This window comes from Lepisma saccharinum, chromosome 2, assembly GCF_977018435.1.
Source record: "Lepisma saccharinum chromosome 2, izLepSacc3.1, whole genome shotgun sequence".
Taxonomy (NCBI): Eukaryota; Metazoa; Arthropoda; class Insecta; order Zygentoma; family Lepismatidae; genus Lepisma; species Lepisma saccharinum.
The window spans coordinates 58,574,566-58,594,337 of NC_139230.1; positions in this window are offsets into that span (position 1 = coordinate 58,574,566).

The window sequence follows — 19,772 nt, forward strand, 5'->3', positions numbered from 1 at the left end:
TAAAGAGCAATGGAGATAATGCATCTCCTTGTTTTAACCCATCATGAATTGTAAATTTGTCAGACATATTAATACCCACACGAATTTTACTTTCTGTTTCACTGGTGCATACTTTTATCATACTAACAAGCTTCTTAGGTATTCCAAAGTCTACTAATATATTATATAATTTATCTCTTTTGACCGAATCATATGCTTTTTTGAAATCAACGAATAGCTGATGGACATTTTGATTATATTCCCACTTTTTTTCGAGTGTCTGTCTGATGTGAAAAATTTGATCTGTAGTTGATCTGTTGCGTTTAAATCCACATTGATAATCACCTATAATTTCATTAGCATATGGGGTTAGTCTTGTTAAAAGAATGTTAGATAATATTTTATATGTTGTTGAGAGTAGAGAAATTCCACGGTAATTATTGCAGTTCATTTTATCACCTTTTTTAAACACAGGAACAATTATGGATTCTTTCCACTGTTGAGGGATTTCTTCTTTATTCCATATTAAACAAATTAATTTATGAATTTGACATATTAATGAATTTCCACCATATTTAATTAACTCAGCTGGTATTAAATCTATGCCAGGTGCTTTGTTATTCTTTAGCCTTTTAATAGCATCTTTAACTTCAGTCAAGTTAGGTTCTGGAACTAAAGGTTCTGCTGTGTGGACTTCATTTACTTCTGATTTATCTCCTACATGGACATTTAAAAGGTCATTAAAGTAGTTCTTCCATCTATTTAGAATATCGCTTGGGTCAGCTAGAAAATCACCGTCTTTATCTTTTATCAAGTTTACTTTAGGTTGCCACCCCTTTCTAAACTCATTTACACCTTTATATAAATCTCTGATATTTTTATTTTTGCTGTTTGTTTCAATTTCGTTAATTTTGCTTTTCAAGTAATCTCGTTTTTTACTTCTAAACGTGCGGTTAACTTCTCGCTTTATTCTATTATAATTGTTTAGATTTGTATCATCAGAGTTATTTAACCACCTAAGTCTAGCCTGATTTCTTATTTCTATTAGATTATGACATTCATTATCAAACCATGGCTTACTTTTTCTCGGTTTATGGTATCCTATACTTTCTTTAGCTGCTGATTCTATTGCATTACGTATGTGCTCCCAATTCTTATTTACGTCTGTTTCATTTATATTTTCATCATCATTTAAATCCTGCAAAACATCAAATCTATTTGACAGTTTAATTTGGTAATCTTTCTTAATTCTTTCATCAGTAAACTTTCCTGTATCAAATTTTAGAACTTTTAGATTTTGTTGCTTATGATTTATCACTGAGAGTCTTTCTCTTAATTTAGCAATTACTAAATAATGGTCACTGGCACAGTCAGCACCTCTATGTGTACGAACGTCAATTATACTAGTATGCCTTCTCTTATCAATGAGAATATGATCTATCTGATTATGAGTTTTACCATCTGGAGAAGACCAGGTATATTTATGGATATCTTTATGTTTAAAAGTGGTACTTTTCACAATTAAATTCTTTGAGGTTGCAAAAGTAATCAATCTTATACCATTATCATTACTTAATTCATGAAGACTTTCTTTACCAATTGTGGGTTTAAATGTCTCTTCTTTGCCAATCTGTGCATTACAGTCACCTAACAGAATTTTCATATCATACTGAGAAAATTTATCAAAGACCTGTTCTAACTCTGTATAAAAATCATCTTTAGTATTATCATCTTTATCTTCCGTTGGTGCATGTATGTTTATTAAAATAATTTTACACCACCTACCCTGTAAAACTGCATATGATATCCTATCATTAATAAATTCTACTGTTTTAAGAGCCGAGATAATTCTATTATTTATGAAAAAGCCTGTTCCAAAATTATGATTTTCAGTACCACCATAGAAAAAAGTATAATTTTTAGTTTTACAATTCCCTTCTCCTGGCCACCTAACTTCCTGGACAGCTACTACATCTAATTTATACCTAACTATCTCATTAACTGTACACTGAAATGCCCCAGGCCGGTAAAGGCTCAGAACATTCCAGGTGCCTAATTTAATATCCTTATTCCTAATGTAGATCTTATCCTTAGTCCAGGGACCTCCCAAAGTAGTCCCCACCCGGAGATCCGAACGGGGGACTATTTTACCTCCGGAATATTTTACCTTGGGAACATCCATGGCCTTATATTGCTGATTCTTGACATGGCTTTTTACAGTGCAGAGTTGTCAGCTCTACGCCTAACCGCCAATATGAATGGAGGAACTACTACAGAAGACAAACACTAACACATTAGAGAGCACAACTACTGCACAAGACATGCACAAACACATTAGAGAGCACAACTACTACACAACACATACATAAACACATCACAACTATAACACAATATAAACATAAACACACCACAACTACTACACAAGACAAACACAAACAAATTAGACAGAACAACTTCTACGCAAGACAAAACAAACATACTAGACAGCACAACTACTACACAAACATACTAGACAGCACAACTGCAACACAAGACACATACATACACACCACCGATACTACACAAGACAAATGGAAACACATTAGACAGCATAACTACTACACAAGATAAACACAACCACACTAGACAGCGCAGCTACTACACAAGACAAAGTCCATGGTGTACTACATGGCAATAAGATTTACAATTGGGTGTACTATGTGGAAGGTCACCACTTACACCCCATTACATTCATGAGAAGAATAAAATATGGCTATACTTACATAAGTAAAGACAAAGGAATTTACAAATAAAACAGTAATATATTATATTCAGCACTTCCACTACTGACACTCACATGCATGCACACTTCTAGCAAACTGATAATACAATGATGTTCCTAAGGAAGTAGGGATTATAATGATTGTTCCTTTAATCTCACCTATCCCTAAAAAATCAATTGTTTTATATAGTATTATAATGTATTTTGTTTTTAGCATTGCTTTTCTGCGACTTTTGGCTAATTATGATGAGGATTAATGATTGTTAGATGAAATTGATGAAAGACACCAGGGACGGGTGGGCGAGGGTGGGCAACCCAAAAATTTCTCTGGCCACCCAATTGCCCACCCAAACAAATTCAAGGCGTATTTGTTTAGGAAAATATGAATGCTTCAAAATATTCAAAGGTATAAATATATTCAATAAACTATTGTTTGCTGTTAACATAAACTCTCATCTTTAACATTGATTACTCCGCCGGAAAACAGATGTCTAGGGATGCCATAGCACTGATTTAAGTTAAGCAATGATTTGATTCACGCAGATTCGCGGTAGATAGTCGTCATCTTTCTCACACACGCACATGGTTGGATCTTACCTTAGCTGCATTCCCTCTGACCTGGGTTGGGTGAAAGTGGTCCTATAGTTCTGGAAGACATCCCCACACTCCATCGTTGCACCTCGCGGTTATCCTGGTTGGCGAAAGTGGATCAGTCGGCAGCTCCATCTGGCCTCATCGGATCCTGGCTTCACTCGTTCACTGTCGACTCCATACGACAACTTGCGCAATAATAGGTCAGTTCTTCGCGGTGACTCGTAAGTACAGATACGTGACTTGGGCGATGAGACGAACATACGCGATGAGCCATTCGCGGTTTCACATGGATATCAAATGTTATTAACTTTCACTACTTAGGACGTTGTTTCGGACGATTGACACGGGTGGACGTGTCTGGCGTTATTCTCACATAACCACACGTATGTGCACGGATGCGTTGACGGCAAGGGAGAGTAACGACCCCCTGGTTCTATTCTGCTCTACTCCATGGCTCTGAAACACTCACTCGAGGAAAAACAAATCCAGACCTCGAGTCTGCTTGCAACTCGCAGCTCGGTCGCGCGTAGCTCACACTCCGGTGGCGATTGTAGGCAAACTGTGCAAAACTGTTTCAAATCATCCCTTTTATTCCAGATTTGAACGTAGTGACGCGCTACCCTCTATGATCAGGTGCTTGTTTATTTTTTCTGGTGCTTTGACCGTTGTCCTCCTATCCTGGTCAATGCTCACTCCGGTCCTTAACCTTTGGTAGCAGCCCCTCGCGCAGAGATTAGGCTAACTCTTTCTCCATTGTAGTCAGTCACGAAAAGCAAAGGCATCTCAGTAGGGTAGCTTCTCCCTTTCAATTCAGCGATGAATCTTTAATAATTCATAACTCCCGTAGTTCTGTTCTGATTAGGCTCAAATCTTGGAATCAGTATTTTCATGATGTGGTCTTCCGCTGGTTGAAATCTCATCAAATTCGGTCCATTGGTTTAGAAGTTGCATTTTTCTTGTTATTCCCATAAGAATGCATGTAAATCCGAATTCGGGCGAAAAACGGTGGTTGAGCAAGCTAGTGTTGGCTAAGGCAGTTCGCTAGACACCTGTATTCGCGACGGATATTAATAATACCAATTGCAATTAATTCCTACTAACGGGCAATTAGATTAATTACTTGTCACTCAATATTTGACCGTTATAACATTCCCCTACTTTTAATTATGAATTTTTTTCAGAGCGAACTTGCGAGTGACAGGAAAAAATTCATACCACATATTAATGATATTTATTAGTGATCGCACACTTAGGCGTCTGAATAGGGACTCGAACCCTGGATCGTATAACTTTTAACTCAACATTAGAATGAAGTTATACTTTCTGCAATTGTACTATAATTATGAGAATATAAACAAATATGATAAAGTATACAAGAATACAATATAAAGTACATTTTGACATCGAAATCTCAATGCATATTACCATATACCTACTAACTTTGGATACACCCTGTAGTTTTATACATATTAATGTGAATACTGAATAATAAGCTAGATAAGATATAAGTAAATATTTGATTTGCAATTTGTTCCCGCTCACACATATGTTTGCATACTTCTTGCATTAATTATAAGAAATGTCTACATTTTTTGCCTTTTAATATATAAAAAATAATCTCTAATTTTCCTATTGTTTACTTTACAATCGGGGTGGCTCTAGTGCAATATTTTCTTCAGTGTCTCCTTTGACATGAGCCGGACTGACAAAGGAGTCTTCTAGTCTCCCGTCGGGCCTTGAATATCGGTTGTCTGCTCCAGACATCGCTGTTCTTGCCTCAGTCTACTTCGTCCAGGTTGGTAATCTAGGGAGAGTGAGTCCAAGTTACGGCTAGTAGACGGTCTATTCCAATCGAGTAAATTAGCATCAGTCTGTGGGGACACGACTGTTCTAACCGCATTCACAGCACGATTCCTCTCAACTTGACTCGGGTTGTTTTGACCCCTGCAGTGTTGCCATCTCGTGTTTTCTCCATCTCTATCATCTCTGAAGTGTTGTTGTTGTGGGCGGTGATTGCTGTACCGGCCTCGCTGGGGATAAGGGGCGGTTAGCATTTCTTTCACTCCGTAGTCCTGCAATGTGCTTTTCCACTCGTTGCTCAAAAACTGTGGTCCTCGGTCATAGAGCTTCCGTTTCTCAGGGTTGGAAAGAACTTCATATGCCTGTTCAAACTCTTCAAATATATCGAATGGTGGATTCCGCTGCTCGAGCCAGATCCTTGCATTCCCTTTGGGTAATTTTCGCATTAGCCTCAAGCAGTCTGGGCTATCGACATCGTACAACAAACAATCTCTCTTGAAGTCCCTTATGAACATTGACGGTAAAGTCTCGTCGTGATCGGGGTCGTACGTTTGAAAATTATCCATGCCGACTTTTGAGAAGATTCCGCGAGTATTCGACTCCGGGTTGGACACACTGCGTGTCTCCTGCTGGGCGAAAGCGTTCAAGCTCGGCGAGCTCCCGCTCCGGCCGATGACGTCACGCGCTGCTTGGCGATCCAAGGAAGTTGGTGCTGATTGACAGGTCAGCTGGTTGGTCACGTCTGCTGCGACGAGCAAAGGAGTTGGGTTCGCATCCCTGGACGTTGCCTCCAATCGGCGAATCTCTTCGTCCTCATTTCTTCTCCGTTGCGTGATTTGGAAATCCTTCAATTCACGTGTCTCCGCTTCCAGTCGTTCTAATCGGCTGGTTATGCCCGTCTGATTCTCGGTCGTTCTTGCGTCCAGCGTTCCAATAGTTTCTTGAACCTGACGTAACTCTACACGCAGATCTTTCTCCATTGTGAGTAGTTGTGTTTGTGGTGGGGACAGGACCGGAAAGGAAGAGCAGCCCTCCAGCAGCTTTGCTATACTTAAAACAGGCTCAACATGAGCATATGAGCTTTTTGCTCTAGTGTGGAAACCCCGTCTAATCCAAGATTTTTGTAAAAATGCCTCTTCAGAAAGGAAGAGCTCTTCTCAGATTGATTTGTACATACTTAAAACTTGCTCAACATGGTCATATGAGCTTTTTGTTCAAGTGTAGCACCTGCCTAACCCAAGAGTTTTGTTTCGGAAAGTATCAACCCCCCCCCTCAAGCAGATTTTTGTCTATAAACTTGTATCCATACCCACTTATACATATTTACTTCGGGTTTAAGTTTAATTGGATACCATTCAATTTGTTTATTTAATATTAAAACAATGCAATATGCAGAGCGCTCCTTTAGTCTAGCCATAACCTTGTTATGTATTGATTTTTGCTTCCCAAGTTGTGCGTAAATGGGAAAGAGCGAACAAACATGCTTCCATGTTTTTATAATCTTTTGATCAGTCCCATTAGTAAATGCCTGGGAGTTGTATGTCAACAGATATAATCTATATTGTGTCTTTTCAGAGAGTTATTCATTGTCATTAGTAAATGCCTGGGAGATTATATCTGTTGACATTACCTACACTGTGCCTTTTCCGAGGGGAATTACATGTCATTTGTCATGGAACTCAAAGAGAAATTCTTATCTACACTGTGCCTTTTTCAGGGACCATTCATCATATTGAGGAAATTCCTGGATATTGTCATGCAAACTGAATTGTATTTAGGCTTGGTTTTGTTGCACACAAGTCTGTAACTTACAGAATAATCATTGCAATATTTCTGTATTTCAGCTTTTGGCTGGTTATTTGAGCAGAGGTGCTATAAAATGGGTAGGTAATATATTTTCTGACGGTAAAGTATTGTTTTATATCTAAAGGGCCTCTGTATTTGAATTGGGTTTTAGAATTGCTCTGTGACTCTCTCATTTCTTACATCATAAACATATGATTTTTCACCTATGAGAATGACGCTACATATGGTATCATCGGGTAATGCCTCGTGAAATTCACAGATAATTTTAATGTTCGTCCTGTCATTAACCACAACTTGTTTCCTTTTTGAAGTGTTGATTACAAACATGGGTCTCTGTATTTTGAATTCATCTGGAGTGTAATACATATCCGTATTGCCCGTAGTGACCCTTTTGAAAGCCGAAAAAGCCTCATATAATTTGAGGAAATCATCCTTGGAAATGTCTAAATTGTAATTTTCTCTAGGAAATACCTCATTTCTTCCATTTTTAAGATATATGTTCTTGATGTTGCAGTTATCAAATTTACTTGAATTTTTTTCCTGATTATTGTGTCTTCCAGTCTGAAACAGCACCACCACAAAATCAGGCATGTCATATTGTATGCTGGAAAATGAATTTGTGGCATCAAATTCATAATAAGTACCAGTGGCAACCTTCTGTACGCATTGATATGTATAAAATTGCAGAGGAATATGAGGATTTTTTAGGATATCAGCTTTGTATTTAAGAGCATAGCTGGCTTCATATTCAACAACCGGGATTCTTAACTCCATAGTCTGAATAATGCACTTGCCCTCATCAGGTAGGGTATTGGGCAGAGCTTCCCCTGTAGGGTTTATTGCACTGTACCTCATCAAAGCATTGTTATCATTTGCAGCTCTTCTAAATGTAATTCTTAACCCACCCTTCCACATAATTTCTTTGTAATCCGAGAAGAATCCTGGCAACAGGCGCATCGGGAACAGCACAGTGTGGTTTTTAGATAATATTTTCTCACCAGCTTCAAATCCACCTATTTGATAGTATGAAGCCTCTGTTTTGGATAATTTTAATGTGGCCAAAGCTGTGGAGGTAATGCCGGGATAACCTATTCTGTTTATAACAACACCATGCTTTCTGATCTCAATTTCAGAGAACAGATGCGGCACAAAATTATCCACCAATCTTATATTCGAATTTGCCGGATAATCTGTTCCATCGAGCTTTACAACATCAAATTTGATGTATAGATCTGCTCTGTGGGGGTGTATAAATCCGTCCCCTACATCAAGATCAACCTCGATCTCTGTGTTGGGTTGATTTAAATTTGCAAATGTCCTCCTGTTTGGAGGGAATGATTGTAGCTCATAACTCTCAATATTTTCCATTTTTTTTGTATGTATTTTTATTTAAATATTAATCTCTATGATAGCAGTTGTTGTGGCTCCAGCAAAATCAACTAATTCTTCTTTTTCATTAGTGACCATCAATTCAATATAATCTATTCTATTATGGCACACAGGAACATATAATGTTGGGGATGGATTGTAGATGATGGGCTCCATGAATTCGGAATTAGGTTTGAATGTTGCAATGATGCCAGTTTGTTTGTGAGTGCCTATGCCATTTGATTTGGTGATCATACCCTCGGCCACATTACAGTGAATATTCAGAGTCTCTATGGCTAAGAATTTGGGTATATTCATAGCAGTGTGTTTGATTGCTGGTTCAAGTTTTGTGTTGTTCTCAAAGCCTAACAGCTCTCCTATAGTACCCAGATCCACTGTTTCTGTAGCAGATACGATCTCTACTCTGTGAGTGACAGAATTTTGAGTTAATACTATACCTCTGGGTAATCGAGCATTTAGAGTGGATAGATTATACTGCCCTGGAGTGATGACAATTTTTTGATCCCCTACTGCAATTGTGTTGTTGTGGTGTGTAATATTAGGGATCAGGTACATGCCATAAAATGCTCTGAGAGCTATTGTTTTGGGATACACTATGTCATCATGCAATTTGAGTTTCAATATTGAATTTTGGCTGGTGAGATGGAATACCCCCATGATGTTTCAGATACCACAAGGCCTTTTGAAAATTTTCAATTGATGGTTTATTTATTTGAGACATATATCTGAGAACAGATAAACACAAATGTCCACAATTAACATCTTTGAAGTTTTGAACACGGGCATTATTGTAATAAAGATTAGGTGATTTTAGATATTTTATTAAATTTTCAGGTGGAACACCTCCAAATGAATCAAACACAAATGCTTCATTGTTTAAATATTTAAGATAACAGATCCAGTGAGTGCCTTGATTTTTGTACTCATCCAAATTAACAATGCCACACTCTTTGTTGAGTGGTTGTTCCGGTAAAGAATCAGACATGTACACACCCCTAAAATATTTGATGCCCATTGGCTTGATTAAAGCTTCAATATCTTGGTTTGTAAGCGGCTCTTGTTTTTTTTAAACTTATTCATGGCTCTCTTAACACCTTTGCCTTGTTTCTCTATGGCCAGGTTATGGCGCCTCTGCTCATCTAATTCTGCCCTATTCTTCTTGGCATCTATTACTGTTTTTGCTATGGCAGCTGATCCCCCAGCCAAGCTCCCAACAGCCCCGAGAGCAGCTAAGATGGCAGGGATAGTAAATATGAATCCCCCCACATGTGATTTTTTTCTTGATTGCTGTAATTTTTTTAATTGGGGGGTACTAAGCAACAATTTCATACCATGCCCCTTTGCAAGACAAGAGCTTTTTTTCTTGCGCTGCTTTTTGGTTAAAAGACTGTCAATAGTTTTAAGAGATTTGAGACCTGCATAAGGTATTTGATACATAACACCCTTGGCCTTCATTGTAGGTTTATTATATACATATTCACAGCCCCCACCCCAGTTTTTGTTTGGTGCTCATAGCTATGGTGGTTCCCAATGCTGCTATTTTTTCACTCAAAGAAGCATCTTTGCTTACAAATCTACCAAATGCAGCCTCTTCTAATTTCTTGTCTGCCACATGTCTCTTGTCAAGATCAGTATGTGTGTTGTATGCTATGTCATGGTCTCTACAAGCAGCATCTATGGGATTTACACCAGGATCCCCTCTGTTTAATCTATGATCCAATTTTGTGCCTGGACCACAATACTGATAGCCTGGAATGTGTAGTTCAAATGGCAGCTTGTTTATAATGTCATTAACCAGGCCCCGACCCTCAGAAATATTCCAAAATTTAGGTGGTAGAGTATTAATAATTTTTATGAGATATCCAATCCCCTTAGTGTCATTCACTATAAAATTAGACAATTTAGTGCTTATCATGTCCATAATTCCAACCTTTTCATTGTAAAAATTGTGGTTGCCAGCATTTTCCTCCCCAGCTATGACCAGCAACCTATCTACAAGTTTCCTGACATCATCAACCCACACAAATTCTTTAGGCAGGGTGTTGTATTGTTTGATCCCACTGCCAGTCTTGATCTGTGACCATATGGGCTTGATTAAATTGTTGTATTTTGCTCCACTGCTAGACTTGACTCTTTTTTGTGTGGGATCATTGTTCTGGTATAGAGCATCTGATTTTATTAATATTTCTTTGTAATCCTCATAATCTTGATCTGTATAGCTGCCAGGCCTTTTCCTAGTCATCAGTTCCCACAATCCAGGTGTGCCGAGATACTTAACAAAAGCACCTTTTTCTCCGAGACGAGATTCTGAATAAACAATTATATCATCTCCCATAAATGTTACTCTAAAATTGCCAATTCTATGTATGATACTCCCATCAAGCTCTGTGTCAGCATATAAGCCAAAGACCTCATCTTTGTTGTCTTTAGGTGTGGTTAAATATTTTTGAGCAAGAAGACCCAATTCAATAGGATCCTGACTAGCCTCAATTCTTCTAGGAGCAACAGGACTAGGTGTATGAATACTGGAAAGTGGGGTGATTGGATAATCTAATATGTTCCTTGCAGCTACAGGTACAAGCTCTGTGATCAAATTTTGATTTTGCTCTGTAACAGTTTTGATATTCTTACCTAAATTATTAATAGCATCAATTACAGGTTGTTCTGTTTGTTTGTGTTTTTCATAAATTCCACGGTTCTCTGATTTCCATCCCTTAAATCTTTTTACAAGATAATCTCTTAATTTAAGATCATCAATTATTGGTCTTTTCATGTTTATTTATTTATGTCTCTACGTCTAGAAAATCGTTGATTTTATTTCTGTATTTGCCGCTATTGGGTGTTCTTGTCATATCAATTGTGACAAACCTATAACTGTCCTGGTTCCAGCACTTGCTGCAAAACTTGGAAAAATCATTGTAGCTCAAGTCCCCACCTACATATTCATCATGTATGTGTTTGAGGTTGGTATGGTCTTGATGAAACACACATATAAAATTGCTGTTGTCTCGGATCAGCTGCTTGGGTATTTTTGAAAAAGTCTGTGCCAGGTAGAAGCAATCAATGTTTTTGTGTCGGCCCTGTGTAAAGAAATTTCTAACCTTGTTTTGATTATCCAGTATAATGTCATCAAACACAACAACAGAATTATCGAGACATTCATGAAGTGGCTTAACTTCTGATTCAAAAGTGGCTATATCCAATCCATCATATAGCTTCATCAGCTGCTGATATTTTAATTGTTCCAAGCTCTTAGAGAAGACATACAAGTGCCTGTTTTTCCAGTCTAACCAGTTGGGTGCCAATAAAAAATTATCAACCATTAGTGTAGTTTTACCACAAGCCGATGGCCCAACAATAAGACATCTAATATTTTCAGGCAGCAACTTGCCATTTCTCTTAATCTGCTGTTCAGGTTCTGGCAGCCTCTTTATAACATCCCAGGTGCTCATATTATCACTTTGTCTGCATCGATCCAGCTGTTTTCCGGATGACCCAGCCATTTGACAAATAACTTGCTGCCTTTTCTGCGGATTATTTTTTCTATGAGATATGTGTCAGGCTGTTTAGTTTTGCTGAGTTCTTGTTCATAGAACCTGCCTTTGAGAATTTCTCCTCGATGATCTTTTATTATATATGTGTTAAGGGTCCCAGGTTTAACTTGAACCACTGTAAATAATTCAGTGCTCCAGTTTCTTGTAAAGCCTCTCTTGAATAAGTGCTTATATTTGCTGATTCTTACTTGATCACCCACCCTGTATTTGGCCCTTCTTGTTGTTGGCTGGTATCTAGGATAATAAACAGTGCTGATCAATTTTTGCTCATCAGATGAAGTTACTTCAGAGGGTTTCATGTTGATTGTGGAATGGACCGAGTTGTTATATTTATGTAGAAGTTCTGGAAGAATATTAATCCATTTATAATTACCTTGAAGTGTAAATTGTTTATACATAAGATTTTTTAAGGTTCTGTTGAATCTCTCTACAATTGAGGCCTTGAGATCACTGTAACTCGAATAATGTTTTATTGACCGGCTTTTAATAAATTGTTGAAACACTGAATTATAAAATTCTTTGCCATTATCTGTTTGCAAATAGCGCGGGGATCTTCCACTCTGATTGATGATTGTCCTGAGGGCTTCTGTAACACATTTTCCAGTCTTGGATTTGAGTGGCACAGCCCAGGCAAATTTTGAAAATGTGTCTATGACAGTGAGTAGATACTTGTAGCCCTTGTTGATTTTGTCTAAGTTTTTCAACTGTCCACTTGCCATTTCAATCAAGTCGCTCTGCCATAAATCATCTATGCCCTTTGTGACTACTGGGAGTCTCTTAAAATTATGTCTGGCCTGTCTGTGTAATTCATCAACAATAATTTGTCTAGACATAATATGTAAACAAGAATATTGCAACTATGGGGTGTTCAGCAGCTGAGACTGCAGGATTTTCTAAATATAATTTGTCCCCTATTTGTATTTTAAATTCCAAAGTGCCATCATCTTCAGTATAGGCTGTTTCTAATGTATTGGGGTCTGTAAAATCCTCTAACTCCACACTGGTGATTTTTACTTTGTTATCAGCATTTGTTATTGATAAGGTAGGGTAGTGGTGTGCCTGTGGTTGAAGCCAATATTTGATCTTGATTGGTCTCAATGTGCCCCCAACAAAAAACTGGTAATAAAATTGTGCAGGGGACAGCATATATATTTTGCCACCTGGTGTAAATGGAGAATCATATTCTTTGTTGGGGATGCTGTACAATTCAAGAATTACTGTATGTTTTGGATTCTCAATTATGCCTGTTATTTCTTTTTCTGCTGTAAGCAATCTGCTTGTTACAGATTCAAGGTGCTCATTGATGGTCCTAACAACATCATCATGGCCTGGCTTGATCTTTATGTCCACAACAAGTTTCTTGTATTGTTGCACAATCTCTTGAAGCTGGGTGGCAAAAACAGACAGAGCATTTGCTTGATTGGATTCCATGGTTCCTAGCTGTTGCTTGATATTAGCTACAATTTGTTGCAAATTTTCAACAACTGCCAATTTTGAATTTTGAGCAGTAAGATCATGGACCTGTCTTCTGATATCCTCAAACAGGGCATGCAGTTCATTAATATGTTGATTGGTTGGTAGAGTGGCCACTGTCTGAGTGAGTTGTTTGATCTCTGCCTGGATATTCTTGATATCTTCTGATTTCAATATGCGATTCACTGCCCTTTTTATATTTTTAAGTTCCTGTGATGTGGGAAGATTTGATACTGTATTTTGCAAAAATTCAAGTGCCAATTTTACATTGTTTAATTCAGATGCATCAGCCACATTTTGCATAGCATTTTGGAGCAGGGCTATATCTGCCTGAGAGGGTGTGGATTGCTGTAAAATTTCAAGTTTTGTTTGGATATCATCGATCAAGTGATGAAAATGAGATAGCTCAGATTCAGTGTTGAGGTTTTCAAGCTTTGTGATCTGTTGCTGGACACTGACAAGTGTATCTACAATTCCAGGCAATCGGGATTCTAGTACATTTGCCAAATCACTTTGCACTGCTGCTATTGTACCCTCAAGATGGGTTATGGAACTTTGAATTTTTCCAAAATCTTCATATGTTTCAAGTTGCAGCTTGATGTTTGCAACACTCCGAGTTATTGCACTCAAAGCATCAGAAGATGGCAAATTGTTCATAAAATTTTCAAGTGTCTCAATTTTTCCTTTAACCTCGGCTATGGCATTGTTCAGAGGGTCCAGGTTAGGTATTTGGAGTGACTGAATCTGTTCCTTTAGAGTGGAAATCACTAGATCAAAATCTTCTTGTGATTTTATGCTTTTGACAATTGTTTGGAGCTGTGTCTGGACATTATTTATCTGCTCTTCCAATTGTTGTTTCAATTGCTCGGAGTTGTTAGCCTGGGTCTTAAATTTGGCTTGAAGAGCTGCTACAGCTTCTTCTAAACTTTGAAAATTATCCAATGTAGCCAAGTCAGTATATTTCTGAAGCAGCACTTTGAGTTCTGAGTCAATTTTAAGAAGAGGGTCCATGCATTGTGATTGCAAATTTGTAATTTCTAATTGAAGACTGGCATTGAGTGTGGTCTGTAAAGCTTGTAAATCACTTCTCAGTTTCTTGACTCTGACATCAAGCATCAGAATCTCATCACTGTGATCTTCATGTCTTGTATGGCCAAATATATCATTAGGCATTTTTGTTTTAATGGTTATTTATTATTGAATATCTGATTCTTAATTCTATAAAAAAGGGTATAAGCTTGTCATAGGATCCAGGGACCTCAATATATAAGCAGTCACCAGCAGAAACAGTATATACAGTGCCAGAAATCATGTTTGAGTGCTTGATTCTATAAATATTTCTCCCCACTGAAATCTTAACATCACCCTCAGGGGTTTGTAATGATGCGATCATTACTGGATCCTTTTTTATGTTATAAATTGTGTATGCCTATGTCTATGTCCTGTACGTTTGAGTTCTTGGCCGTTGGGGAGCGGTAAGTTTCCAGTAACGGTTTAGGTCATTAGCGGGGCCTATAAAAGGAAGGGAAGGCAGCAGTCGGCCTCAGATGTTTTGGTGCGATACGGCGAGGTAAAGAGGTGTCTCTTCTCTATGGGGCGAAACGAAGACTTTTCTTGATAATATGAATAGGCGGATACTTTAACTTTCTCTCTTTCTTTTAGTACACACACTTGCTCTTTTCACATTATTCCAATAGTTTATTTCATGTGGGAGACCGGGTACACAGCACACATACCTTCAGCCACCTTTTTTGGTACTGAGGGTTATATTTTTTTTTACTCGTGGAGCCAGTGGCTACGCGAGTCTACACACTCTCTTCGGGAAGGGGGAACAGGGTACACCGGAATGTAATTTTGTGAATAACGGCCAAGAATTATCTTCTGTAAATATATTATGAATAAACCTATATATATCTAAAAGGAAATGGGCGTTAAGTTGTAATTTGAAGAGGTACGTGTCCATTGCCTAAACTAGCATCCACAGAACTTCAGGTACTGCAAGTTTTGAACCTCGGGACAAGGATTCAAAAATGTATGGTTGTGTATATTGTGTATGTTGCTGAGAATCAGCTTAAAAGCACAAAATATACCGTTACATACTGGGGGCTCATAGTCGGGATATTTTTTGTAAGAAGTACTGAAGGCATATGTTATTGCGAAGTGGAAAGAAAGTAACAGAAGACAAAATGGCAATTCAAATAGACAGGGAGCTCATTGGCAAGTTGCTAGGCAATGCGAACTTGGAGGGAAGGCCTGAGGAAGATATTGTTGGGGAACTTGAGAGACTTTCTCTAAACCTTACGCAAGGAACTTCGGCAAGGACGGGCGAGGAGAAAATGAACAAAATCTTGGAAAAAAGCAACATAAACATTCCGATCTTTAAGGGAAACGTCGGCGATGTAAGTCCACACGATTATTTGTATGAATTACGCAATTATCAGGAAATCATGGAAATTGGGGATACTTTTCTCTTAGATAGAATCTTGCCGCTTTCGTTGAAGGAAATCGCTGCAGATTGGTTCAGATTTTCGAGACCATTCGGCACTTTTAGGGAATTTGAGAAGGCGTTCTTGGAAGAATTCTTTAGTGTCGATTACGACTCGGAAATAGCAAGGATCATTCAGAACAATTACCAGTCACCAGACCAGTCTCTTCTTGCATTTATTCGACACACCAGGAAGCTTTTCGCAATGAGGGAGAAACGGGGGACAGAAGACGAGGTCATCCAGCACGTTTTGAAATTTTCCCATCCTAAATTCAGAACACACTTGTACAACAGAACATTCGCAACAATCAAAGATTTGGAAACCCATTCTATGGACATTCAAAAGAGATTGTATTCAGAAGCCCTGTACTATTGCCCAGAACTGAGGGACAACAGTTCACCGCAGGTGTTCGCCCAGCCTTTTCCTGTGAGTGGAACCAAGCAATTAGCAGCCGCGGGGGCAACGAACCTCTTCGGCAACGTGAGAACAGAAGTATCAATGAGCGCCATAAATCCTGGACTGGTCAACCGGCTAAGCTTTTCCGGGAATGTTGGGACCCCGTCGAGAGCAGAAGAACCGACGAAGAGAAGGGGGATCCGTTGTTTTCGGTGTGACGGTCTTGACCACAAAGCCGCCATGTGTACTGCTCCAAAAAACTCGTTAGGCCCGAACAGAGCGACACCGCCATCGTAGCAGGCGCTGCGTGGAAGAAAAACAAAGGGGGGAGTAGGAAGATACGCAACTGCAGGAATTTCACTTCTGGCGACAAAGAGCCGTTAGTCCCCTGTAAAATCAATGGAAAGGACTTCTCCTTATTCGTAGACACAGGGGCCTCTGTGAGCACTGTAAATTTAGAGATCGCAAAACAACTGGAAAAACAAGGAAATAAGATTAACAATAAACGTATCAATATTTCTTTGGCAGTAGGCTCTGTACAATCATGTGGGGAAATGTATCTTACTGTACATTTGAATGGGGTGAAACTTAGGCATAAATTCGTCGTTTTGCGCGATTGTTTCAAGGGATTCATCGCAGGTCGTGGGTTCATAAGGCAAGCCGGATTATCTCTGCACTTGAAAGAGGGAGGCTACAGCTTTGCAGACAGTGACGTCATCTATTTGTTTTCTGCGGAAAAGAGGGAAGCGGCGATGAGTCTTCCGATTCTGCAGGGGATAACGTCGACTGTGGAGGCTGGAGCTGGGGCAACCGCGACGGTAACCGCGACGATGGGAAAAAGTGAAACATCTGATGCAACAACCGCGACGATGGGATATTGCCAAAGACGTCCCGAAATAGCAGAATTGATTGAGCGTGCAGAATGTTCACCAGAAGTAAAGAAGAAATTAGCAGATATTTTAAACATCTACAGTAACGTCTTTTCTGAAAAACCTGGCGTTACACACATCTTACAGCACAAAATAGAACTAACCGATAGGACACCATTCTATTCTAAGCTTCGTATTTTGACTCCAGAAAAGCAAGAAATAATGGATAACTGTATCGATGAGCTGTTAGCTGGGGGTTTCATTGAGCCCTGCAAATCTAATTACATTAATTCACCGTTGTTAATCAGGAAAGGGGATAAATACAAGGTGATCCTGGATCCTCGAAAGACAAACGCAGTAACAAAGAAATCTAGGAATGAAGTCCCGGATATGTTTGAATCTTTGAGTAAATTAGGCAAGGCTAGATACTTCTGTAAATTAGATTTGGTAAACGCTTTTGGCCAGCTTTTATTGGAAGAAAACTCACGCCAATACACGGCATTCAACACTTCACGAGGAATCTTTCGCTATTTGAGATGTCCCTATGGATTGAGCATGATTCCTAACACACTGGCGAAACTGATGAATATTGTCCTTGGAGAGCTGCAGGGTGTCTCATGCATTGCATTTTACGATGACATTTTGGTTTATGGAGAAACGGAGGGAGAATTGTTGCTCGCGCTGAAAGAAGTTTTGGAGAGAATACACAAGGCGAACTTAACACTTTCACCATCGAAGTCCCAACTTTTTACTTCGGAAGTGGATTACCTGGGTTTCAGAATTTCTCACAAGCAAGTGATGTGCCACCCATCCAAGATTGAGTATTTGGACCAGATAAGGGCTCCGAAGAATGTGAAGCAACTCCAGAGCATTTTAGGATTCTTCGGATTTCTGAAAGGTCACATTAGCCACATGTCAGAGTTGACGAGTCCTCTCACTGACATGTTACGTAAGGGAATTCGCTTTCGGTGGACGGATGTTCACGAAGAGTGCCTGACCAAACTGAAGGAAGCTGTAAAGAATAACGTTTCTTTGTACATTCCCGTACTGAATGAGCCGTTCGTCATCTACAGCGACGCGAGCGATAACTGCGCCGGTTTCTTACTAGGACAGAGGGACCAAGGGGGGAAACTGCATGTTGTATCCTTTGGAAGTAAAAAGTTCTCACAAGCCCAGAAGAACTACAGCACAACGCACAAAGAATTCCTCGCTTTGCTCCTTGCAGTCGAGACTTTCGACAAGTACATCTGCCACGCTCCGGCAGTGGAAGTTTTCACTGACCACAGTGCTCTGACCACGATATTCAGTACTGAAAACAAGAGCGCAAAGATGTCAAGGTGGACAGCTCGTCTCTCGCGCTACCCTCTGCTCATCAAATACGTGAAAGGAGAGCTAAATCTGGTAGACTTTCTATCGAGAAATGAAGTATGCAACACCCATCCGTCTGAGTACGACGGGTTACCCGCAGCGCAGGAAACATTCCCCCTGGAAGATGAAAATGATGAAGGCTACGTAAAATTCGAGATGGAAGACGGAGTTGTGATCGATTCGTCAGATATTGCACAGAAACCAGTTGCTGACCTCAGTGCTTTGTGCACTATACAAAGCGCGAAGCAAATAAAGAAGAAACGACGAGAAAATTTGCTTCGAGGGATCAAACTACCCAAGGTTCGTCTCTCTAAAAGTGAAAAGATGCAGGGCTTTTCATTGTTGCCTTTCTCCGTGGCCGAGGGGAATGAAGAACACGAACCGCTGGATCCGAGCAGGCTTCTGGACACCACTTCAATCATTTCAGAGCAAATGAAAGATAATTTTCTTGCAGACTTAGCGAAGACTGTTAGGAACGAGGAGGTGGAAGGGACGAAGATGTACAAGGAAAAGTTGAAGACACTGGCCAAATCTTCGTATTTCGACGATGATGGAATCCTTAGGAGAAATTTGCCTGCAGAAAAGTACAAAGAGAAAGGAACTGGCAAAATATGGGCACCTCTTTCTCTACGTGCGCAAATTCTTATGTCCTTGCATGATAGTGCATTCGCTTCTCACCCTGGAAGATTGAAAACTTTAGCAAAGGTCAGAGAACAATACACGTGGCTAGGCCTAACAAAAGACGTTATTCAATACTGTAAGTCGTGCCAACCATGCTGTGTATTTAAAGGGGACACGACTAAGAAGCAAGGCTTCATGGCAAGTAATAAGGAAACAGAAGTTGGCAAGAACTTATACTGTGACATTCTGGGACCAGTCGTTCGTTCGAAAAAGGGAAATTTCCAATACGTTCTAGTATGCGTTGATAGTTTTAGCAGATTTACTATCTTGCGCCCTCTTCGCGTTGTGACTGCGAAATCTGTGCTAGAACAATTACTGGATATATTCTCGATCCATGGATTCTACCCGAGAATCTCCACCGATAATCAAAGCATTTTCAATTCCAGAATGTGGAAACAGATGATGAAGATGTTTGATTCCAAGCAGATCAGAATTTCTCCATATCGCCCGCAGGGCAATCTCGCAGAATGCTACGTAAAGGCAACTAAACGTGCTCTTTCCACACTAATTTCGTCGCACAACGAGTGGGCGTCATCGTTACCGTACGTGCAGTTTGCATTGAATTCCCAAGTTTGCAACACGACCACATTCAGTCCAGCATATTTGCATTTTGGAC